The sequence below is a fragment of the Leopardus geoffroyi genome, chromosome A3, assembly GCF_018350155.1.
Source record: "Leopardus geoffroyi isolate Oge1 chromosome A3, O.geoffroyi_Oge1_pat1.0, whole genome shotgun sequence".
NCBI lineage: Eukaryota > Metazoa > Chordata > Mammalia > Carnivora > Felidae > Leopardus > Leopardus geoffroyi.
This window is the reverse complement of record NC_059336.1, coordinates 8,776,725-8,802,606: the sequence shown is the minus strand read 5'-3', so window position 1 is coordinate 8,802,606 and position 25,882 is coordinate 8,776,725. Positions and strand designations below refer to the sequence as shown.

At 45.7% G+C, this 25,882-nt stretch overlaps 1 long non-coding RNA gene across 2 annotated transcripts; it reads right to left on the bottom strand.

Moving 5' to 3' along the window:
- Nucleotides 1-5,487: 5,487 nt before the first annotated feature.
- Nucleotides 5,488-15,983, bottom strand: LOC123579988. 2 transcript variants are annotated; one of them, XR_006703052.1, is made up of 5 exons: nt 15,725-15,983; nt 13,962-14,014; nt 13,319-13,656; nt 7,069-7,191; nt 5,488-6,210 (listed from the first exon to the last, which is right to left on the bottom strand). It is a non-coding gene; the product is annotated as an uncharacterized LOC123579988 (long non-coding RNA). The 2 variants fall into 2 exon arrangements; XR_006703051.1 differs by lacking the exon at nt 7,069-7,191.
- Nucleotides 15,984-25,882: the final 9,899 nt, after the last annotated feature.

Sequence of the window (25,882 nt, the reverse complement as noted above, 5' to 3'; positions counted from 1 at the left end):
GAATATCAAAGAGAGAATAAGTGAAGGTAAAATTAAAAATTTATTTTTCCTATTCTTAATGATTTAGCAGATAAGTGTATTCAAAATAATAATACTCAAAATATACTTGGTTCTGTATGCTTATGTGCATATCACACACACACACACACACACACACACACACACGTGTGTGTTTGTATATGAGAAAAATGAATGATAGCAGTGATCAAGGGATGAAAGGGAGAAATCATAGTTATCTCGTTATTATAAGATATTCACACCACTCATGAAGTGGGATAGTGTTACTTGAAAGTGGATTTGGATTATTTGCAAATATATATTGCAAACTCTAGGGCAATCATTTTGAAAAGTAAAGAATAATGACTGATGTGCTGAGAAAGTTGAGAAAATGGAGTCATACGAAATACTCAATTAAGCCCACAAAAGACAGAAAAGAGTAAAATATGAAAATTGGGAAAATAGAACCAATAGAAAACAGTAACAGATATGGTGAATATTAATCCAACATTATCAACAATCATTTTGCATGACAATGGTCTAAATACACCAATTAAAAGACATTGTCAGAGTGAATTAAAAAACATGACCCAGCTCTATGTTGTTTGTAAGAAACCCACTTTAAATATAAAGACATCTATAGATTAAAAAGAAGTGGGTGGAGGGGCTCCTGGGTGGCTCAGTCCATCTAACGTCTGACTCTTGATTTCAGCAAGTCAGACTCTGTGCTGAGCATGGAACCTGCTTAAGATTCTTTCTGTCTCTCCCTCTGTCGTCTCTCTCTCTCTCTTTCAAAAATAAAAATTAAAAAAGTAAAAGTGGATGGAGAAAAATATACCATGCTAACATTAATCAAAAGAAATCAAGAGTAGTTGTAATAATTTCAAACAGAGCAGACTGTAAAGTAAAGAAAGTTATAAAGGATAAAGAAGGGATAATGATAAAAGGATTAAATTCTCTAAGAACACAACAATTCTTAACATATATGCACCACACAACAGAGCATCAAACTTCATGAGATAAAACTGATAGAAATGCAAGGAGAAATAGATTAATAGATGAATCCACCTTTATAGCTGGAAACTTCAACACTCTCTCTTAGAAATGGAAAGATCAAACAGACAGAAAATTAGTAAGAATTTGCTATAGGCAAACTCAACAACACCATCAATCAACTGAACACAGTTGACCTTTATAGACTACTTCATCCAACAATAGCAGAATATATATTTTTCTCAAACTCACACAGAACATTAGCCAAGATAGACACATTCTGGAAGATAAAATATATTTTACCAAATTTAAAAGCATAGAAATCATGCAATGCCTGCTCTAGAAATTAAATAGAATTAAGCAAGAAATCAGTAACAGAAAGACTGCTAGAAAATCCCAAAATATGTGCAGATTAAACGACACACTTCTAAATAACACATAGGTCAAAAAACAAATCTCAAGAGAAATTTTAAAACACTTTGGACTAAATAAAAATGAAAACACAACTTATCAAAATTTGTGGGATGCAGTGAAGGCAGTGCTTAGAGGGAACTTATAGCATTGAATGAATAATTTAGAAAAGAAGAAAAATCTAAAATCAATAACCTAAGTTACCAATTTAGAAAACTGGAAAAAAATAAATTAAATATGAAGTAAGCAGAAGAAGTAGTAAGAATTAAAGCAGAAATGGGTGAAATTAAAAGCAGAAAATCGGGGCGCCTGGGTGGCACAGTCGGTTGGGCGTCCGACTTCAGCCAGGTCACGATCTCGCGGTCCGTGAGTTCGAGCCCCGCGTCGGGCTCTGGGCTGATGGCTCAGAGCCTGGAGCCTGTTTCCGATTCTGTGTCTCCCTCTCTCTCTGCCCCTCCCCCGTTCATGCTCTGTCTCTCTCTGTCCCAAAAATAAATAAACTTAAAAAAAAATAATAATAAAATAAAAAAAAATTTAAAAAAAAATTAAAAAAGCAGAAAATCAACAGAGAAAATCAATGAAACCAAAAGCCAAAAAGATCAATAAAATTGATAAGCCTCTAGCTTATCAAGGAAAAAAAAAGACACAAATTACTTATATCAGAATAAAAGGGAAAACATCACTACAGATCCCATGGACATAAAAAGGATAATAAAGTAATACAATGAACAACTATATGCCCACAAATTTGATAACCTAAGTGAAATGGACCAATTTTTTGAAAGACACAATCTGCCAAGACTCACACAAGAATAGATTATCTAAATAGACCTCTATTTATTACAGAAATTGAATCAATAATTAATAACCTGCCAAAACAGAAAGTATGAGGCCCAGATGGATTGACTGGTGAATTCTACCAAATATTTAAGGAAGAAATCATACCAATTCTCTACAATCTCATTCAAAGAATAGAAGCAGAGAAAATCCAACATTATCATTCTATGAGGCCACATTACCCTAACACTGATACTAGACAGAGACATTACAAGAAAAGAAAACTATAGATCAATATCTCTCACATATATGTAAAAATCCTCAGTAAAATATTAGCAAATCAAGTTCAAAAATACATAAAATGAATTGGACACCATGACCAAATGGGATTTATCCTGGGTATGGGAGGCTGGTTCAACATTCAAAAATTAATTAATGTCAACAAGCTAAAAAAGAAAAATCACATGTTCATACCAACGGATGCAGAGAAAGCTCTTGAAAAAATCTAACACCCATTCATGATAAATACTCTCAGTAAACTAGGAACAGAAGGGAATTTTCTCAATTTGATAAAGACTATCTACAAAAACTTGCAGCTGACATCATACTTAGTGGTGACAAACTTGAAGCTTTCCCTCTAAGAGCAGGTACAAAGCAAGGATGTCCCCTCTCATGACCTCTTGTCAACGTCATTCTGAAAGTCCTTGCTTAAGAGAAGAAACAGAAATAAAAAATGTATACAGATTGTGAAGGAAGACATCAAACTATCATTGTTTACAGATGACATGATTGTCTATGTAGAAAACCTGAAAGAATTGACAAAAAAAAACTCCTGGACTAAGTGACTGTAGCAAGGTTGGAGGATCCAAGGTTAACAAGCAAAAGTTAATGACTTTCCCATGCACCAACACCAAACAAGGGGAATTTGAAATTAGAAACACAATACCACCTACATTAGCACCCCCCAAAAATGAAATACTTAGGTGCATAAAACAAAATACCTACAAGATCTACTTGAGGAAAACTATGAAATGCTCATTATCCTGAAACAAATATTTCACTGTAGGTTAACTAAAATTTAAATTAAATAAATAAATACACAAATAAATAAATGAAATGAAATCAAAGAAAAACTAAATAAACGGAGAGATGTTCCATATTTATGGATGGGAAAACTCAATATTTTAAGATGTCACTTCTTCCCAACTTGGTCTATAGAATCAAGGCAATCCCAGTCAAAATCCCACCAAGTTAGTTTATAGATACTGACAAACTGATTCTAAAGTTTCTGTCGAGGGCAAAAGACCCAGAACAGTCAACACAATCCTAAGGGAGAACAAAGTTGGAGGACTGAGGCTATGTAATTTCAAGACTTGCTCTAAAGCCACAGTAATCAAGACGGTGTGAAAGAACAGACAAATATATTAATAGAACAGAAGAGAGAGCCCAGAAATACAGCCCTGTACATATAGTGAACTGATCTTTGACAATGAAGAAAAGGCAATGCAATGAACAAAGACAGTCTCTTCAATAAGAGAACAACCAAAAGTCCACATGCAAAAAAGTGAATCTAGACAGAAGGTACATGCTTCCTAAAAACTAGCCAAGATGGATCATATGCCTACATGTAAAATGCAAAATTATAAAATTCCTAGAAAGCATTGTAGGGGAAAAATCTAAATGACCTTGGATATGGTGGTGACTTTTCAGAGACAACATCAAAGACATGATCCATGATAGAAATAATTGATAAGCTGGACTTCGCTACAGTTACAAACTGGACTTCACTAAAATTAAAAACTACAGAAGACAATATCAAGAGAACTAGAAGACGAGTCACAATCTGGGAGAAAGTATTTGCAAAGGATTGTTGCTCAAAATATACAAGAACTCTTAAAATTCAGCAATAAGAAAGCAAATAACCCAATTTTTAAAAATGGGCCAAAGACCTTAACATACACTTAACCAAAGACAGTATACCGATGGCAAGTTATCAGGGAATTGCAAATTTAAACAACAATGAGACATCGCTACACACTATTAGAATAGCCAGAACATTGACAACACTATAGAATGTTCTGGAACATTGACAACAACGATGCTGGCGAGGGTGTGGGGCAACAGAAACTCTCCTACTTGGCTGGTGGGAATGCAAAACCGTAGAGCCATCTTGGAAGACAGTGTGACAGTTTCTTACAAAACTAAATATACTCCATACCATACAATCGAGCAGTCATGCTTCTTGGTATTTACCCAAAAGAGTTGAACACTTTTGTCCACACAAAAACCTCTACATGGATGTTTATAACAGCTTTATTCATGGTTACCAAAACATGAAGGCAACCAAGATGTCCTTCATTAGGCAAGTGGAAACTGTGGTCCATACGCACAATTGAATATTACTCAGCACGAGAAAGAAACAAGCTAGCAAGCCATGAAAGGGTATGGAGGAATCTTAAATGCATATTACTAAGTGAAAGGAGCTAATATGAAAAGGCTACAGGCACCCTTTCAAGTTGGCGACATGGGATTCACTCCATTTTGTCTCTTGGGCCCCCCAAAAGCAAAAATATTTACTACCTGGCCTTTCCCAAAAAGCATTTGTTGACCCTCGTTACACTGTCACTAGATTATAGATTCCTGAGGGCAGATTCACCATTGTATCCCCAACTTCTAAGACAGCCTATCATGGCTTACACATCACAGCTGTCCGGGATGATATTTGTGGAGAGAATCAATGAATGCATGAATGAGTCCTAGCTAATACCCTAACATATACTATGTATTGATGCTGACCTAGTGAGTAAAAGGTAATGCTGAGAAGCATCCCAATCCTCCAACAACCCCGGGAGGTACCAACTCATACCCCATTTTACAGCTGAGAAGACCCAAGTTGCCCCAAGCACAGACCCCTTGACAAGGTGGACCCGGAATTCACATCCAAGTTTGTGATATGGGAAGGCCACGCTCTTGTAAGCTCCTAGCATGAGCTTTGGCAAATGGCAGGCCCTATAAAATGATGGTTTGTTACCATAAAGTAATCATTGGGCCTAAGTTCTGTGATGTGAGCGGAAAGTGTCCCAGGACTTCCAAGAGCCAGCGGTGAAGTCTGGAGAGCTGTGGGATGAGTAACAGAGAAGAGACACTTCTCCACCAAAGCAAGTGTGACAGGCAAAAATCTTTGAAATATGAACTGATGTCTCATCTGCCCCTGAGTTATCCAGTCCCCTCTTTGGTCTGCTTCCCAGTTTCCAGAACTAAGCTCCTCGTGCCCCGAAGGAAATGGAAAGAATTTGAGAAAACACAAGATGTTCTAAGATGTTTCTTGCGCCCTCAGCTACGCCTGCCCGCCCCCATCCCTTGATTGATTGCCTTTAATGACTCCCTATGGCCCTGGAATCAGTCCATTGGCCTCAGCTGGCCTGAGACCCTGCCTGGGCTCGCTCCTGCCATTCCGGGACACTCGCTTCCTCTGGCACGTTCAAACGGGGGGCCCTTCAATCTCAGCACCCTCCAGGCACTGTCTGGCCTCAGCATCTCTGCACATGCTCTCACCCTACCTTCTTCTCTGACCTCCAGTCTAGGAAAAGTCCTGCTCTCTTGTTGCACCTGCGATGTGTGCACCTGCGACAACGTATACTGCCTGCTGGCCTGCCACCACGCCGGAGGGTAGGGCTCGTGCCCAGCGCCATGGCCCGGGCACGGGCCATGGCGTGGGGGGCACCCGGTGAAGGTGCGTTTGGCACAAATAACAAAGGCCCTGTCATGGTCTCCTTCCGTGTGCTTTTGGATTTACTCTTCGCTGCACGATAGAGAGGAAAAGTGTGCCGTGCCTAGGGTAGAGACGAAGACACAGGGACCCAGCAGGGCTGAACACCATCTTCGAGGCCACATGGCGGGGTGAAGGGAACCTGAGACCCTAGCCTGATTTCATATCCTGAACTCCTGTGGTATTTCCCACGGCCGCCTCAGCTTGCGTCTGTGTCTTTTCCCGCCTCCTTCTGCACCTTTGTTCTTCCGTCCACACCCAACCTGCAGGCATTAGGTGGAGAGAGAAGTCGTATGATATGATATATGATATGCATAATAGTATATTGATAGATGATATGTGATAATATATAGCATATACTGTATTAATAATCCGATGTTATCTCTAACATGTGGTCTCTACAACACACATTAATACTTAACCATTTCTGAGCACTTACTCCGTATCAGGTAGCCGACAGAACTCACCTTTCTTAATCTTTACCGTTGCCCTGAAGTCAGCATTCTCAACAGGGTGAGACCGCTCCTGAGCGGGCCAACATGGGTTCGCGGGGAGTGAAAAATCTTAGCTATTACAACGCCTTGTGCTCCTCCAAAGCACCACAGTATATAATAAAGAGATATCCTGCGCATCTATGGCATTAGAATGTCACGGGGAGGGAGATGATTCGGGAGGAAAAAGTCCAAAGAAACTTCTTCAAGGGGGCAATTTAAAAAAAAAACACCGCCCTACACTGTAAATGTCCTCGTTAACCTCCCCCCCCCCCGCCACCGAGTGCAGCCCCAGAGAGGTGAGCTCATTCCCCCAAAGTCACACAGCTAGGAATTTGTGGAGCAAAAATGCAAACCCAAGTCTAATGCCGAAAGCCAAGCCCCCTGATTGACCTTCGAAAGCCATCTCCGGACACTAGGTCCGCGGTGGCGGCAGGAAGGTTGCGGGAAGTGTGGTCCTCCGACTGCTGGCCACAGCGGCACGTGGGGGCTTGTCAGAAATACAGAATCTCAGGCCCTTCCCCAGGTCGGCTGCGTGAGGACCCGCCGTATGCCCAGGCGACAGTCTGCATGCTCCCATGTTAAAGGAGCTGGGATTCCCGTGGTCACCGGTGAATGACCCTCACCTACCTCGAATCGCAAAGAGACAAAGGCACCTACAATTGTCCCTCATCGCGGGTCCCCGGGGCCCAGTCAGAAACTCCCTTGCCGGACTAATTACATTTCAGGGTGTCCCGTGACTTGCTGGGTTCCCTGAAAAAGAAAGAAAAATGAAGTTCTCTTTCAGGTTTTCGGGGTAGATGATGTCAACTATTTACGGAGCACACATCCTTCTGGAGGCGTTCCATTCTCTGCCCGCTGATCAGGGCGCCGTCAATCACGCCCGGAGAGAGGGCCCGTCAGCCCTTCTCAACAGACGCTACCTGTCACGTTGGCTAAACGATGCAAGCCTGCAATGCTGGGGACACAGGGAGAGCGAGAGTTCTGAAGGCAGGCCCGTGGCAGGAAGGGCTCCAGGGTCACACGGGACCCACCTTTGGGGAACGGGACAGCTTGAGGCTGTCCGTTCGATGAGGTTGCAGACAGAAGGTGGGAGAGAGGCCTTCAGGGCCCAGGGGACCAGATCTCCCTCATCGACCGCGTTTCAAAAACCCAAGCGCGCATCAGAACCACCTGCAAGGGCTTGTCGAACCACAGGCGGCTGGCCCTGCCCTGGGGTCCAGCGGTTTCCGGGGTTCAGCGGGGCCCGACCCAGAGCATCCTCCCAACCGCTGGGGGGATACGGCTGTTCTCAGGCCCACACTCGGAGAACCGGGTCTGGGCTTCTGCTACCTTTTGTGCGAGCGTTGCACCAGCAGCTCTGGCGTCACCCAGAAGCTTGCTCAAAATGCAGAACCGTGGAACCCCAGCCACTGAACAGAATCCACGTTTCAGCAAGATCCGTGGTGAGTAAGGACGCACTTTCACTGTGGGGAGACGCTGGTCTGGACCCAATTACACATCAAAATCCTCTGGAGCAGCCATTAAATGCAGATTCTTGGGGCCAGCTCTGGGCCTAAAGAATCGGAATACTTGAGGGGTATGAGCAAGGAAATAATGTTTTTTGTTTTTTAATTTTTTTAACCTTTATTTATTTTTGAGACAGAGAGAGACAGAACATGAACGGGGGAGGGGCAGAGACAGAGGGAGACACAGAATCGGAAACAGGCTCCAGGCTCTGAGCCATCAGCCCAGAGCCCGATGTGGGGCTCGAACTCACGGACCGTGAGATCATGATCTGAGCTGAAGTCGGACGCTTAACCGACTGAGCCACCCAGGCGCCCCGGAAATAATGTTTTTTTTAAGCTTATTTATTTTTTGAGAGAGAGAGCAGGGGAGGAGAGGGGCAGAGAGAGAGGGGGACAGAGGATCCAAAGCAGGTTCCAGGCTGACAGCAGAGGGCCCGATGCGGGGCTCGAACCCACAAATCGCGAGATCGTGACCAGAGCCGAAGTCAGACTGAGCCACCCTGGAGCCCCAAGGAAATAATATTTTTAAGGAAGGACTCAAGAGAAAGTTCAGGAAGTCAGCACGACTGGTCTAACCAGCACTCTCTAAACTATTGGGGTGATGCAACACGTGCCTATCAACCCAATGCAATCATTTAGCTACGTAGAAACAATACACGTCTTATTATGGTAATTCACTGTGACATTACAAAGCATCACAAAATACTTAAAGCATTTTATATATACATATACACACACACACATATATATACATACACATATATACCTATATATTTACTTATATGTAATATCAGTATGTTTCTACCCACTGCCATAAAGCTTTTTTTTTCTTTTTTTTTAATTTTCTTTTTTATTTTTTTTTAATTTTTTTTTCAACGTTTTTTTATTTATTTTTCGGACAGAGAGAGACAGAGCATGAACGGGGGAGGGGCAGAGAGAGAGGGAGACACAGAATCGGAAACAGGCTCCAGGCTCTGAGCCATCAGCCCAGAGCCCGACGCGGGGCTCGAACTCACGGACCGCGAGATCGTGACCTGGCTGAAGTCGGACGCTTAACCGACTGCGCCACCCAGGCGCCCCTCTTTTTTATTTTTTTAAATTTACATCCAAATTAGTTAGCATCTAGTGCAACAATGATTTCGGGAGTAGATTCCTTAGTGCCCCTGACCCATTTAGCTCATCCCCCCTCCCACAACCCCTCCCGTAACCCTCAGTTTGTTCTCCGTATTTATGAGTCTCTTCTGTTTTGTCCCCCTCCTTGTTTTTAGATTATTTTTGTTTCCCTTCCCTTATGTTCATCTGTTTTGTCTCTTAAAGTCCTCATATGAGTGAAGTCATATGATTTTTGTCTTTCTCTGACTAATTTCACTTAGCATAATACCCTCCAGTTCCATCCACGTAGTTGAAAATGGCAAAATTTCATTCTTTTTGATTGCCGATTAACACTCCATTGTATATATAGACCACATCTTCTTTATCCATTCATCCATCAATGGACATTTGGGGTCTTTCCATACTTTGGCTATTGTTGATCGTGCTGCTATAAACATGGGGGTGCGTGTGTCCCTTCGAAACAGCACCCCTGTATCCCGTGGATAAATGCCTAGTAGTGCAATTGCTGGGTCGTAGGGTAGTTCTATTGTTAATCTTTGAGGAACCTCCATACTGTTTTCCAGAGCGGCTGCACAGCTCGCATTTCCACACCGCCATTAAGCTCTTGCCCACCCCTCACTGGAGACCATCGAGAGCCACAGCTGAATGTTCCCAGGGAGACTCAATCACTTTGCTTAAACCCCTTCATTTCATCTTTACAACAACTTACATGGTTGGAATCATTCTCCCATTTTACAGATGAGAAAGCTGAGGTCCAGACAGGGGAAGAAAGCAGCCCGCAGTCACCAGACTGGCCGGTGGCTGCGTCAGTCTTGGAGCGTATGTCTGACTGGGTTGTCGGAGCCCTTCCCTGCGACCCTGTCAGCCTGGGGTCTCCACATACAGGGGTTCCACACAAGGGACCTCCCAAGACGAAGGTCCAGTCAGTCGGGGTTCTGAGGCTCTCACTGCTGCTCCTACTAAATCCCCAGTCCTGTGACAATTTTTAGGGGCACGAAGATCATTGAGGCTTGATCTCTGCCCTTGAGGATTTCATCTACATATAAATAGGTCACTTCGATATCATCACATAACGTGTTTTAAGTACTAAGGCCGAGGTACGTGGGGTGTGCCAGTCGAGAGCAGGGGCAATGAGGAGCCTCGTGTGTCCCTCTGCTTTCTCCATCATGACTCCCACCTCCTTCTCTCACTTTGACTCCCGAGTGGTTGCATCATTTCTCCTCTTATCACCTTCCTGTGACCAAGCAGCCAGGGGGATCCTTTTAAAACAAAGGATCAGATCACGTCGCCTGTGCTCAAAACCTTCCAGTGGCTCCCTCTTCACTGAAAGTAAAATCCCAAGATCTCACCACAGGCTACTCGAGCCCACGCTCAGTATATACATCACCTCCCACCTCTGTTCTCTAACCACTCCTGGCTCCTTGCCCCTCTTTCCTCACACCCAAGTCATCCCACCACGGGGCCTTTGCACTGACAATTCCTTCTGCCCAGAACACTCTTTCCCCAGGTGTGACTTGTTTCCACACTTTATTTATGTCTCTGCTTTTTTTTTATTTTTAATGTTTATTATTTTTGAGAGAGAGACAGAGAGAGAGTGACAGAGAGCAAGCAGCGGAGGGGCAGAGGAAGACACAGAATCCAAAGTAGGTTCCAGGCTCCGAGCTGTCAGCCCAGAGCCCGACGCAGGGCTTGAACCCACTAACCGAGAGATATCATGACCTGAGCTGAAGTCAGACACTTAACCGACTGAGCCACCCAGTAGTGTCCTGCTTAACTCCTCCCCCTCTATTCTCCTAAAATTTTCCTTCACAGGACACATCACCACCTGCTATGATTTTATAGAGTTATTTGTTTACATCAGTGGTCTGTAACTGGGCAATTTTGACCCCCAGGAGACACCATGAGATGTTGTTATCGTCAGGACTGGGGGGGTCCCTACTGGCATCTGATGAGTAGAGGCCAGGGATGTTGCTAAATGTCCCACAGTGCACAGGACAGCCCTACAACAGGGAATGACCCAGCCTCGAATGTCAACAGTGCTGAGGCTAAGGACCACAGTTTACATGTTGACTGTCTACATGTTGTTAAAGACAGTGCTTGCCACGCAGTAGATGCTCAGGACGTATTTGTTGTATGGATGAGTGAGTGGGTGAGTGGATGGGATGGATGGATGGATGGATGGATGGATGGATGGATGGACGGATGAATGGACAAATGAACAGCAGCTCAGTCTAAGAGCTCAAAAAAGTAATAACTCATCCCTCACCTCCTCACCTCCAACTTCTATCCATCCTTCAGATCTCAGTTTTTATGAGCCTTCTTTGATTCACTCCCATGCACACGCACGCGCACACACACACCACACACACACACACACACACACACACACACCACAGTGAGCTTCTCCTGGACGCGCCTCTGACAGCCCTTCTACTTTCCTTAGCAGCATTGATCCAGAAGGTGATAATTATTTGTTTGGTTGTCTGCCCCATGCTGCCTCCTTCACTCAACTATAAATTCAGTAAGAGAGCTGTGTCTGCCTGGTCACCAATTAATCCCCAAAGTGCCTGGCAGAGTAACCACTCCCTACGTTTATTGAATAAATGAAGATAATTTAGGGAAAAGAGCTTTGAAATATGGCAATAAATATATCCATTCTACAAATGAATTTGTGGATTAGTCATTAAAATATTAATTTGTTCATCTCGAGATATAGAAATAGTAGAAGATATCTTCCCTGCCCACATCCTCTGAAAGCAGCCTGGGCCTCAGTGTCTCTTTTCCCCAGAGAAGAATGAATAAGCCCTTGTTTTCAAATAGAAGATGCTAGAAGGATCTTGATTGTCCAGAGAGAGAACCTTCAAGGGGTGGGGGAGGAAAGCAAGGTACCAATGGCCCAGTCCTAGGAACCAAGGGATGGAAAGCCAATGGAGAACTGCATCAATCTGTCATCTCCCCCAACCTTCCCGAAGGGGCTGATCATCTAGTGAAAGTGCTGATGTGGAAACTTCTAGTTTTCTACAGCTGGATGAAGGGTGCTGTGGCTTGGCCACTTTAGCAAAAAGATCCTATGTTCAAACTTGGAAAAGGCGAGCCACCTGGCTTTGAGGGAATAAAGAGCCTTTGGCCAGCAAGTATCTTAGTTTTGATCACAATGCAATCAAGACCAGAGGCCCATTTCCATGGTTTTCTAGAAGCTTGAAGCTTTGCTTAAGTCGAAGGTGGGGAAAAAAAAATCCCCTCCAAGTAGGACAGAGTAGAAACATCCCAAGTGAGAAAGCAACAACATCCAACAGAAATATAATGCAAGCCACATACGCATAAGGTTAAATTTTCTAGTAGCCACGTTTAACAAGTAAACAGGTGAAATTACATTGAATAATATATTCCACTTAAGCCAATATATCCAAAATACCATTCCAACATGGAATCAGTATTAAAAATGCATTGAAAAGTATTTTCCATTCTTTTCTCCTCATTCTAGGTCTACTAAGTCCAATAAGTGTTGTGCACTCCCAGCACATCTCGGTTTGGACGAGCTATGCTTCAAGTGCTCAGTAACCACCTGTGGCTGGTGACTCCTGAATCTGACAGCTCAGTTCTATTGGATGGGAATTTGTAATATACCTTGGGGTCTTTGTTTCATATGAGGTAGCATCCATTTTCCCCTTTCTACTAGTGATTGTGCCCAAATTTGTGGGGGGTGGGGGTGGCTAACTCTTCAAATTAGTTATCTACTGCTGGTTGTTAGGTCGAATTGTGTCCCCCAACCCCCAAAAAAAGATTTGTTGGAGCCCTAAGCCCCAGTACTTGTGAATGCAATCTTACTTGGAAATAGGGTCTTTGCAGATGTAATCAATTTGAGATGAGGGTGGGCCCTAATCCAACGTGACTTATACCCTTATTTTTTAAAAAGGGTAATTTGGACACAGACACAGACATGGACGCACCAAGGAAAGATGATGTAAAGAGACACAGGGGAGATGGCCATCTATAAGCCAAGGAATGCCTGAGGCTACCAGAAGCTAGGAGATGGGCCAGGACCAGATCTTTCCCTAGAGGCTTCAGGGCGAGCATGGATGTGCTGACATCTTGATTTTGGACTTCTGGCCTCTGGCGCCCTGAGAAAATAACTTCCTGACACTCTGAACCACCCAGTCTGTCGGACTTTGTTATGGCCGCCCTACAAAACTAACATCCCACATAACAAATGGTCCCAAACTTTAGCAACTTGAAACAACAAACATGTATGATCTCACAGTTTCAGTGGGACAGGAATCCAGGCGTGGCTGAGCCGGGTCCTCTGGCTGACGGCCTCTCACAGATGCAACCAAGGTGTCAACCACAGCTGTGGGCTCATCTCAAGGTTCCAACGGGGCAGGATCCACTTCCAAGTGAAATCAGTGGTGGGGGCAGGATCGGTTCCTCATGGGCTGTGACACCGAGGGCCTCAGTTCCTCATTAGCTATTGGCCGGAGGCCTCTGTCAGTTCATCACCACGTGTGATTCTCTTTAGGGTAGCTCACACACGATCGTTGTTTCGATGCAGCCAACAGACAAGAAAACAAGAGAGTGCCACAAGACGGAAGCCAGTCTTCTACAACAAATACGAAAGTGATTTCCCCTCACTTTTGCCTCATTCTCTTCATCAGAAATGAGCCATTAGGTCCAGCCACACTCAGGGGGAAGGGATCACACAAAGACATGAACACTGGGAAAAAGGGGCCATCTCAGAGGCTGCCTGCCACACCATTTCAGACTTCGCCAAGGGGTAGGCAGGGGTGAGGGCTGCTCACACTCTTTCTCATCCAAGAGAGACTTGATTCACCCCTACGTCCCCAGAGCTGACCCATTTCCTGTCCTCCCCCAGCCCAGTGCTTCCCCTGGTGGTTTGTCAATTACCCTGTATATTTCAAAACTGAAGAGTCGATTTTGTTTCTTGCTTCCATCAAACTCTGACAAAGGGTAGGACAAATTTTCTTTGTTAGAAAAATAATAAATTATAACCCTTGAACCCAAGTATTATAAAGCAAATGCCCACCTGCTCAATGGGATGGGTGGATGGATGGATTTAAATTTCTGTGTGACACGCCCACCAATCCTAATCTTTTTCATCTGCCCAAGAACTCTTGATATCAAGGTCATGATATCATTAAGCTTTCTTTTTCAGTAACACTTCTTGGTTTTTCTTTACTTAAAGCAGAATAGCAAAAATAGTGGATGTGTATTTGTGAAAGTGTGTGTGTGTGTGTGTGTGTGCACGCACATGCGCATGTGTGTCTTCGTTCACATTTATTGGCTTTCTTAGGTATTCTGAAAATTAACCAGGCCTGCTAAGGGACACTAGTAAATATTTGGTCATAAAGTATCTTCAGAGAACAATTTTCTGAGTTAACCACACCCGATAAAATCCCCTTGCATCACTGAAAGTCTTGTCTGGCTGTCAGGCAATGAGATCGTTTTATTGAAAAGACTCATGATGTAGTGAACAAAAGCTTAGGAAATAAACTCTAATCCCCAAAGGAACAGTCGATACAACTCTACTCACACTGAAATATTCAATTTATGGCCTATATTGAATCCTATGTCTATAATTTACTGCCCTAACTACAAAAGAGTTCTTTTAATACAAACCAATTTCAATATATTTTACTATTTTCCTTGCCTCTGTTAAAGCAGAAATAACAAATTCTGCTGAAAGAGCAGAAGGACTAATGCAATAAAGATTCCCAGGGATGCATCCTACAATCCCCTACTTTTCATCAGACTCTAACTGGGTACCTAAGATTGTGTTTGGGCATTCCTATTTGTAACTGGCTTCCCAGGTAGGTCTGATATACACCTAGGACAAGAGCTCTTAGGAAACAACAATGCATTTATTCAGTAAATGTTTATAGGGTACCTACTATGTGCAAGAATCATTCCGGGTTCTGGGGACACGGCAGTAAGCAAACTAGACAATAAGGTCCCTCTCTTTGAGTCGATGGCATCTTGGAAGGGAGAGAGAAAATAAACAAGCAAAATATACACTATGAAGAATGCTCAGGAGTCAGAAAAGTCCTCACGAAGGTGATATTGGGGCAAATATCTGAAGGAAGTGAAAGAAGGGAGTAGCTCATAGATCTGGAGAAAAAATAACCAGGAGGGGTTTGGAGCAGAGGAATTGACCATCTGTCTCATATTTTTAAAGGATCCTTCTGGCTGTATTTAGAATTGATGCTGGGTGTACCAGGGAAAGGGGGGTATTAGATAGTAATTGCAGCAAACCTAGTGAGAGGTGATGGGGGTGGACCAGGGTAGTAACTGAGGATGTAGGACGAGATGATTGGATTTTTTAATACATTTTAAAGTTAGGACAATAAGATTGCTCTTCCATTTGATTTGGATTATGAAATTGTTAGCACTCTGGGCTGTGATTTGGATTATGAAATTAAGACAGGCTTTAAGGATGACTTCAAGGTTTTATCATGAGGGACAAGAATCATGATGCTATCATTTTCTGAATAGAGAAGACGGGGGGAGAATTACATTCGCAGAATGAAGATTCGGAGTTCAGCTCTGGACATGTCAATGGTGCATATGCTGCATATGTCAACGGTCCAATGCTGCATAATCAATTTCCCCAAAACTTTGTATCTTAAAACAACAAATATTTATTATCTTACAGTTTCTGTGAGTCAGGAACTTGGAGCAGCATAGCTGGATGGCTGTGGTTCATGGTCTTTCATGAGGTGGCAGTCAAGATATCAGCTGGGGCTGCAGTCTTATGTGAAGGCTTGCCTGGGGCTGGAGGGTCCACTTTCAAGATGGCGCCCTCACACTGCCTTTGGCAGGTGGCCTCAGTTCCTCACCATGTGGGTCTCCCCATAGGACTTGTTGAGTGTTCTCACATCATGGCAGCCAGCTTTCCCCACAGTGAGTGATCTGAAAGAGGCAGGCAGAAGTCACAATGCCTTTTATGACCTAGTCATGGAACTCAAACACAAATATTCCCATAATATTCTATTAGAAGCAAGTCATTAATTCAACCCACACTCAAGGAGAGGGAAAGTAAGCTTCACTCCTTGAAGGATGTTGTGTCAAAGAACTTGTGAACCTTTTTTTAAACCCTCCACATGCCTATCAGACATTCCATTGGAGTTATTACATATTAGTTGAATATACAGATTTGGAGCTCAATGGAGAATCTGCAAGGGAGATAGAGCCCAGGAGTGGGTACCATATGGCCATCACCGGCATTATGATATTCTTATGCCATAGTGGGTATGAACACAAGCTTTAGTATTAAATGTGAATTCAAATTCCAAGTCATACATTCACTAGCCCTTTGATCTTCATTATCATGCACAAACCTCATGAGGTCCCACTTTTTTTTCTTTATAAAATGGGGATAATAACAATTACCTAGTCTTACCCCCACGGAGCTTTGGTTCACCCAGAAACCTGAAAGCTAGGTAGGTTGGTTTCCCAAAGAAAATACAAATTGTGGTACCAGCAGAAAGAGGAAGGAGACTAGACACGCAAAACCAACAAAGGCCCCTACAGACCTTTTAGGAAGACCAATGCCAACCGATCCCCAGAAAATATGTTCAAATATTGATATGTAAAACCCTTCTCTGTTCCAAGAAATGGTCGATAAGGTCCTCAATACCTATTAAATGATTGGTGTGAGTGGATTTCTGTCATTTAAATTGTTTTTAATGTTTACTTATTTTTGAGAGAGAGACAGAGCATGAGCAGGGCAGGGGCAGAGAGAGAGAGAGAGAGAGAGAGAGAGAGATTGAGAGAGAGAGAGAGACAGAATCCAAAGCAGGCTCCAGGTTCTAAGCTGTCAGCACAGAGTCCAATGCAGGGCTTGAACCCACGCACCACGAGATCATGACCTGAGCAGGAGTCGGAAGCTTAATCAACTGAGCCACCCATGCGCCCTGGGTTTCTGTAGTGGAAAATGAAGACAGAACAGAGTTTCAGGGAGGCAGGGAGGAGAAAGAGACAGTACAAGAGACAGAAACAAGAGACCAAGAGAAAGTATCCCCTAAATTCCCTAAATCCCCACAGGAATTAGAGGAAATCTTTGGGAAAGCTTTGGAACTGCTCTGGTTCAAGGAATGAGGACTTCAAGGCATCCTTCACTTAGATATCAAAGGGCAAGAGGTTCTCTAGCTGATCATACTTTTTAAACTGTATCCAGCACCACACCCAACAGAGTTTAGAAAAACTCACCTGAATTATGACCCCCCCCACCACCAAACTTCCAAACTTCCAACGGCAAGTGGGAAACAGAAGAGACAGTGAGAGCGATCATTGACTCCAAGAAAACAAAGAAGCTAAGGGGATGAGAGGTGGAAGAACCCCAGTTTTAGAAAAGCTTAAGATCACTACATTTGTAGACAGAGAGCTACTCTGAAGGAAGCTTATTCATTTTTAAAATGATTTTACGAATGTCTGAGCATTTTGGATGAAATCTTTCAGATCTATAAAAAGGTATTGGAGAATAACAAAGCAAACACCTGTGCTCTTACCACACGGTTTAAAAAAAGGGGGGGGGAGCTTTACTTGGTTAACAATACTTGTAGAGTGATTTGGGTCTTTTAACCATGGGTATGCATGTCTGTGATAAACACACAAAAAAAAATGAAAGCAGGGATTAAAAACTAAAACTAATTGCAGACCGAGCCATAGAAGGAATTTTAACAGTAAGATTACAGTGGCTATATCTTCTGTGCTCGTAACGAACTATGGCTTTGAGCAGCTGTTTTTCTTTAATGAAGAAATAATTACATCCAAAGTGCTTTTACAGGAGACCCCTGTGAGCCCTCCCCTCTCTGATCATATTTCGCTCCTTCTTTCCCAAGATAACCACTATCCCGAATGTGATGTGTGCCTGTGAATATCTTTATGTTTTTATCCCTGTATGATATATAGTGTTGTTTTTCCGTGTTCCTTAAACTTCATACCAACGGTATCATTCCATACTTATCTCTCTGCAACTCGCTTTTCACTCGATGTTAGTTTTTGAGCTGTGTCCGTGCTGCGAAGCACAATCCCAGCTCCCTCCGTTCGGGGCAAAAGTTCTCCTGATCGATTGATTCACTCTGCTCCTCATCGATTGATTCAGACCTTCTGTTTGTTACAGTGTTTGGCAAAGAGATACTCTTGAAGTTGACTCCTGGTCCATGGGTGTAAGTTTTTCTAGGGATCCGCCTGGGGAAAGACCAGCAGAGTCGTGGAGCATGCCCATGAAAACCCCCTTTACCTGAGGGGTTTTTTCATACACGGAACAAAATGTCCAGAGACGCCTAATCCCTGCAGTCTCCCCATCCTCTCCCACAGTCAGGAATGTCATCCCTTTCTTGGCACCATTGACACCCTGCTCTTTCTAGAAAATTCTGGCATCCACAGTTCTCCTCAGTCTTCCTCCCTCTTGATTTCTCTGTGGTGTTCGGCCCTGTTGACTCAGGGTCGGGTAGGGATAGACACTCAGCAATTGAAGACACATTTTCTCACTCATGGGACCAGCATTGTCCAAGAGAAATATAACATGAGCCACACATGTACTTTGAAATTTCTAGTAGCCGCACTGAAAGAAACAAGAGCCAGGTTTTAATAATATATTTTGTTTAATTCAATATATCCCAAAAAATGATTTTAACCTATAATAGAAACATTATAAAATATATTCCACAGTCTTTTTTTTTTTTTAATAAATCGTCCAAATCTGCTGTGTGCCTTACGCATACAGCACATCTCAGCGCGGATGAGCCGTGTTTCAAATGCCTGAGAGCTTTACGCGGCTAGTCACTGCCACGGGGAAACATGGTCATCCAGACTTTGTTTCCCAAAGCGTGGTAGATCCCAGGTGATTTCTACACCCATCCGAGTCTAAAAGGTGGCTCGGGTAGTTCTTGGAGACCAAAAGATCTAGGACCACCCCCCACCCCCAGCCCCCCTCCATGGCCTTCTTCTTCAATCATTCATTCACCAAACGTTTGTTAACCCCCAACTCTGCCGAGCACCAGGCTGGGTCCTGAGGATAAACTGGAGGGGGGTCCATATATGGCCCATGCCCTCAAGGAAATTACTATCTGTTCAAAGTTATACAGAAAACCAACGTGCCCTGGTATAAGCAAAAATGCAAATTATGGAATTATGATTAAGAACACGGAGTCTGGAATCAGGTGGCTGTTCTCAGGCAAGTTTCTGTATCTCTCTGCTCCTTCGGCTCTAAAAATGAGAAAACGGTTGTGTTGGGCACTGCTGGGTCCTTACCCGGCACCGTGTCCCTTTCTTCCCCACTAACAGACTTGGTTTCTGTGTTCATCTCTCTCCTGCATGGCCTAGGTGACCAGGGAAGACCAGCTTTCGGTGCATGACATTACCCTGGCCAATGTGCCCACTGTATCACATGCTTATCCCCAAACCAGATGGCCAGAGGGATAGAGGGTACCAGTGGCCAAGCCCTGAGTTCCAGGCTCATTCCCAGATTCAGGGGTAGAGTGAATTCCACCCGGAGCCCACGGAGGTAGACAGGGGGAAGCGCTCAGAAGGAAAAAAATCAAGGGATTATTCCCAAAAAGAGAAATGATAGCCTGACCATCAAAATACACCTCCTAATGTACAACTCCTCCTTCTTGGCCGGAAACAGCGAGACCCTAGAGGGGAACTAGATTTTCCTGAGAACCTACAGTGTGCCAGGCGTCACGTGTAACCACATACATTATACGCTGTCCGCATCACCGCCACATACATTATCACCAGGTGTCCCTTGTCACGCCAGGTAAGCAGTTTTATTTTCAAGTAACAGAAAAGAAAACCAAGGCAGGAGAAGTGGAGTCATCCGCTTGAAATCACATGTGTAGGAAGTGGCAGGCGAGGACACCACCCAGAGAGAGAGGCTCCAAACTTGTGACCACCCCTGCATGAGATGTAATTTCACCCTCCCCCCCCTCCGCTGCTGCCCCCCTCTCGCTATCCTGGGCTCCCAATGCCAGACCTCCGTTTTCACGGCTCATTCCTTACAGAATGAACGCTAACAGGTGCCGGTCTCGCTGAAAGGTAGAGCACTCAGCAAGCGTCTCTTTAAGGAACCCATGTCTGCATCTCTCCCTCGTCCTTGGCAAATCACCCCCGCTTGAGTCTAGAGAATTCTGTAAACTAACGGGGAACAGCATGAGCCCTGGGCCTGACAGATTCAGGTCCCAGCTCTTCCAGATGACTACAGATGGGACCTCAGGACAGTTTCTCGACCTCTCAGTGCCTCAGCTTCCTTCTCTGTCAAATGGGTCAGATCAGAGGGCCTTTCTCATAGGGTTGGGAGGCGAAAACGGGGGCATCGGCCAGTTGGCAGACGCAGTGAAATGAGTTATGGCTTGTGAGCCTTTTAAGATTATTCCACTGAAGGGGCGCCTGGGTGGTTCCGTCGGTTGAGCGTCCAACTTCGGCTCGGGTCATGATCTCGCGGTCCGTGAGTTCGAGCCCCGCGTCGGGCTCTGTGTGGACAGCTCGGAGCCTGGAGCCTGTTTCAGATTCTGTGTCTCCTTTTCTTTCTGCCCCTCCCCTGCTCATGCTGTCTCTCTCTGTCTCAAAAATAAATAAGCGTTAAAAAAAAATTTTTTAATGCAAATATATAGATGCAGGGAATGAGGCTGTTAACATCTGCAAAAACTTCGCACCTCTATGTAAAGCATGGGAAACATCTCGAAAGCTACGTTAAGGATTCTCTCCGAGGAGAGAGGAGGAGGGCAGGGGATGAAAGGGTGGCCTGCCATTCTGCATGATTTGAATAGCTTCCATGACCCTGTTGATGTTTTCTTGGAAAAATTGGGTAAGCCATGAGATGAGATACGGCTCAGTAAAAAGAAAGACCACCGTGCAGGGATGATTCATGGTCTTCCTGACAGCCCGTCTCCCTGAAAAAAATGCGCATTTTGCACATCTGTACAAAACCACGTTCAGGGCATCCACAGAGTCACTAGAAACTGTCCACGAGACCTAGTGGCCCCTGGCTTAAAACACTTGCAAGGGAGAGACGGAGTGTGGGAGATCAACGGTGCCACAAGTCCTTGGCCACTCCTCCCACGGCGAGGTAGGATCTGAACCCACTCCCCCGGAATCTGAGCCGGCCTTAGTGATTTGCTTGGCCAGTAGAATGCAACAGAAGGGGTGTTCTGGGACTTTGGGGGCTAGTCATAAGAGGCCCCGCCTGCAGCTCTACCCGAGCCCCTTGAGACCCTCCTCCAGGGGAATCCAGCCTCCACGGAAGGACTCTGACTTCCTGACGTCACCATACGGCAGAGGCCATGTGTCATAGACAATCCCAGTTGAGCCCAGCGGCACAGCCATCCTTGCCAAGGCACCAGACATTGAGTGAAACCACGTTGTACCTTGAAGACCAGCCCATCCACTGGCCTTCGGGTGATCTTGGTTGACACCATGAAGAGCAATGGTGAGCCCTGGCTAAACTCCTGACCCACAAAATCAACAGATATATACTGGTCGTGCCTTTAAGCTACTGAGCTTGGGGATAGTTTGTTACTTGTCAATAATTAGAACAAGAAGGGAATGTGCTCCTGTGATCTGGGGTGAAGGTGGGGATCCCACCCATCCCAGGACCCTGGAAGAGGTTCTCTCTTCAGACGTGGTGCATTAGGTGTGTCCTAACCTTTCATTGGAGAAACTTCCACCCTTCCTTCCTTCCTCCCTCCCTCCCTCCCTCCCTTCCTTCCCTCTTCCTTCCTTCATCCTTTTCCTTCTTCTTCCTTCCTTCCTTCCTTCTTCCTCCTTCCTTCCTTCCTTCCTTCATCCCTCCCTCCCTTCCTTCCCTCTTCCTTCCTTCCTTCTTTTCCTTCTTCTTCCTTCCTTCTTCCTTCCTTCCTTCCTTCTTCCTTCCTTCCTTCCTTCTTCCTCCTTCCTTCCTTCCTTCTTTCCTCCCTCCCTCCCTGCCTTCTTTCCCTCTTCCTTCCTTCCTTCTTTTCCTTCCTTCTTCCTTCCTTCCTTCCCTCTTTCCCCAAATTTTAATTGAGCACTTCCTAAATTGGTTCAAATCATGGTCCAGACTCAGGAAACACAGATCAGTTAGCTAAGGTCCCTATTCTCCAGGGATTCCAAGTAGGAGATGGATAGACACACAAATAATTATCTTTTGAAATCATAGATATAGAAACCATGGTTGTTTTATGATGGTAATAATAAAATCCTTTGCATTAGTTGGCTTTATATGGATAAACTCATTCCATCCCCTGAGATGGGTTCCACTCCTATTTCTACTCATCTGATGAACCACTTGAAGCACACAGACACTGCGAGATGCATCCAAAATCATGTGAACAAGAAGTCACAGACTCAGAATTTGAACCCAAGCTGTCTGGTTCCAAAGCCACCAGAGACGTTAGGGAGAAGAACAGACTGTGGGGGCCCCCAAGGAGAAACGAGATACCCTCGAGGCAATGCTGACCACTCAGGTCCAGGCCAAGGTGTTTTGCCTGAAACACCTAGGACCGAAATGGAAGAGATGGTAAGGAGCGATCAGGTTCAAGACGGCTGTGGACAGTCATCCTGACGGGGTTGGCTGATGGCTGCATTTGGGGTAAGAGAGGATGGAGGTCAAACAGGGAGCACGATCCTATGGGAAAGTCAAGGGTTGGGTTTGGGCTGTGATAATTTGGAACGCCGGAAATCCCGGGTGCATTCTGGGGGCCCGTGGCGAAGGAGTCCACTTTTTCAAAGGAAGAGATTTCACTCTTTAAAAAATAACCTGCTCGAATTCATAGAAACAGAAAGTAAACCAGTGGTTGCCCGGGGCCGGGGGGACAGGGAGGGGAGAGTAGATTTGGTGAGGACGGGGTTTCAGTTTGGGAAGACAAGACGTTCTAGAGTTGGAGGGTGGCGATGAGGGCAGAATGGTGGGAATGGACTTAATGTCACAGAGTTGAAATGGCAAAGATGGTCAGTTTTACACTGTGTCTGTTTAATCACAGTAAACAACAAAATAACCTGGAGTTTTGGGTTCTCTTGAAAAGTTGGATGATCTGGCGAGTCTGTGGTTCTCCTCCAGGCCTGCCCCCCCCGAGCCCACTCAGGTTTGGGGCTCCTCAGAAGGCCCCGTCCAGCCTTCCAGAGAACATTCCTCTTTCTGACGATCGCCTTTGCTTCCTGCCATCCCCGGGGCCCAGGAGGGGTTAGTGCAAGGAGTCAGGCCGAGAAGGACGGCCAGGCTGGGACCTCGCCCTTCTAGTCCATCACTAATTATGATGATTGGTGTTGCCCAGTGATTAGCCAGCTGTGCTGCCAGCATTAAACGGTCATTTATCAAAGCCTGAAACTCCTTCTTCGATGGAAAAGCGCGGCCCTCGCCCTGCACTCGGGCAAACAGAGGCCGCTCAAACCGCCCTTGTCAGCGTGGAGGCCAGGGTTCCAGCCTGCTCGGCCCCTGATGCGTGCAGAGAAGGGCGAGAGCAAAGCCACGGATCACGGCCAGGAGACAAGTCTGCGTGTCACAGGCGTGTGTGTGTGTGTGTGTGTGTGTTTGCACTCGCATGCACGAGCGCGCCTGCATGAAAGATGCTTAGAATTCAGAGCCACATTCCCGAGCAGGTGAGGCACCTGCGTATCCCTCCCACAAACACCCCAGTAGCCCTGGTCTCCGTCCGGAGACTGAATGAGGAGGAGCTTTCTTTTTCCCTCTTTTTATTTTTACTTATTTGTTTGTTTGAGCTTCGGAGGGCTGTGACTACAAATTACCACAAACTAAGCGGCTTAAAACGGCAGACTCCTCCTCCCCCGGGCCCGGAGGCTGTGAGTCCCAACGGCGGGTGTCAGCAGGGCCGAGCTCCCTCCTGGGGCCTCAGGGAAGGATTCTTCCTGCCTCTCCCAGCTTCTGGCTGCTCTGTGCCCCTTGGCTCACGGCCTTGTCCTTGCAGTCTTGGCCTCTGGGTGCACTTGGCCATCACCCTGTGTCAACTGGGTTCCTCTTTCTGTCTCACTGGCCTCGGGGCCCACCCTGAGCCAGGATGATCTCATCTTGGGGTCCTCACCTTAACTACATCTGCAAAGACTCTTATTCCAAAAAAAAGGTCGCATTCTGGGGTTCCAGACGGACAAATCTTTTGGGAGGATACAATGTAAGCCACACGTCCTCAAATATCAGACCTTGATGCTGAAGGTCCCTGGGCCCCTGGAAGAGGTCACCTCGGCCCTCCTGAGGCTCCTGCCCATCTCAAGGCTCGAACGGCCTGGGGCCTTCGGCACAGGTGTGGGGTGAGGGTAAAGCATCGGTCCTCAGCCATCAGTCAACCCAGAAAAAGGCCCTTGTCTGTACAAGGCCTCCACCGTCACTATGCCACAGAGGGACGTGCTTACTGGAACAGCACATCACACGCCTTCAGGGGCATCATCCTCCGTGGTCAGGGGTCCTTCAGGGCTGCGTCGGCGGGCAGGTCACTTAGATTCAAGACCCCGCTCGCGCACTTCCTAGCTGGGCAACTTTGGGTACGTACTTAACCTCTCTGCACCCAGTTTCCTCGTCTAAGATACAGAAATAATAGCGCTGCCTCACAGAATTTTCGTGAGCCCCGAGTGCCTGGCACAGAACAGGTGCTCCGTGCCTGCGTGTATCACCGTCTTCATCCTCGTTATTATCGGAGCCACGGGGGCCAGGGCACATCAGCCAGAAGCTTGCAAAGGTATTGCTTTTATCCGAGGTCTCTTTTAAATTTTGAGCCAATATTTTCATAAGGGAGAGTTCCCATAAAAATCCCGATTTCAAGCTTTTTTGTGACCATTTTTTAAAATTGTTTTCGGGGCGCCTGGGTGGCGCAGTCGGTTAAGCGTCCGACTTCAGCTCAGGTCACGATCTCGCGGTCCATGAGTTCGAGCCCCGCGTCGGGCTCTGGGCTGATGGCTCAGAGCCTGGAGCCTGTTTCCGATTCTGTGTCTCCCTCTCTCTCTGCCCCTCCCCCGTTCATGCTCTGTGTCTCTCTGTCCCAAAAATAAATAAACGTTGAAAAAAAAAATAAATAAATAAATAAATAAATAAATAAATAAAATTGTTTTCATGTTTATTTATTTATTTTGAGAGAGAGAGAGAGAGAGAGAGGGAGCCGGGAGGGGCAGAGAGAGAGGAAGACAGAATCCCAAGCAGGCTCCCCGCTGTCGGCACAGAGCCCAATGCGGGGCTCGAACCCACGAACCGCGAGATCGTGACCCGAGCCGAAGTCGGACGCTTCACCGACTGAGCCCCCCGGGCGCCCCAAGATTTTGGGCTTTTCTAAAAAAAAACTCCGGAGACTTGGCAACTTTGGGGTCGCATCCCCACCTGGCACCTGTTGGCTGTAGGTAAGTAGCCACTGTTCTCTTTAAATGTGTCGAGGGCCCCAGGCCCCCCTCCCGGGTTCACAGGTACACACATCCACTCTCACTCCTGAACCACCCTGGGGCCCCCCGGCCCTGACAGCATTGGAGCTTGCCGTCCCCTCACCTCCCCAGAGGCAGCTGATGCCACATGGGTTGTGTGGCATAGCCGGGGCCACCCAGCACGCCGCAGTGGAACTGGAGCCCCGGCCTCCTGGCTGCCAGCTTCCTTGTTGCCCCTGAGACATTTGTAAATGTGGGATGACCCCGCTCGACGCTGTCGGATGACAGAAAGGGAAGAGAATGTGGCAGCCTTCTCTTCCGGTCTCATGTTCAGGCTGGCTGTTTCCAAACGATGGAAGTTGGTCCAAAGGAGGGGTTCTGGAATTGTTTGTGTGTGGCAGAGACCCCCCCGCCCGGGGCAGTCTGGTGAATCCCGCAAAACCCTGCTCAGAAGAACGTCGAAAACCACATAA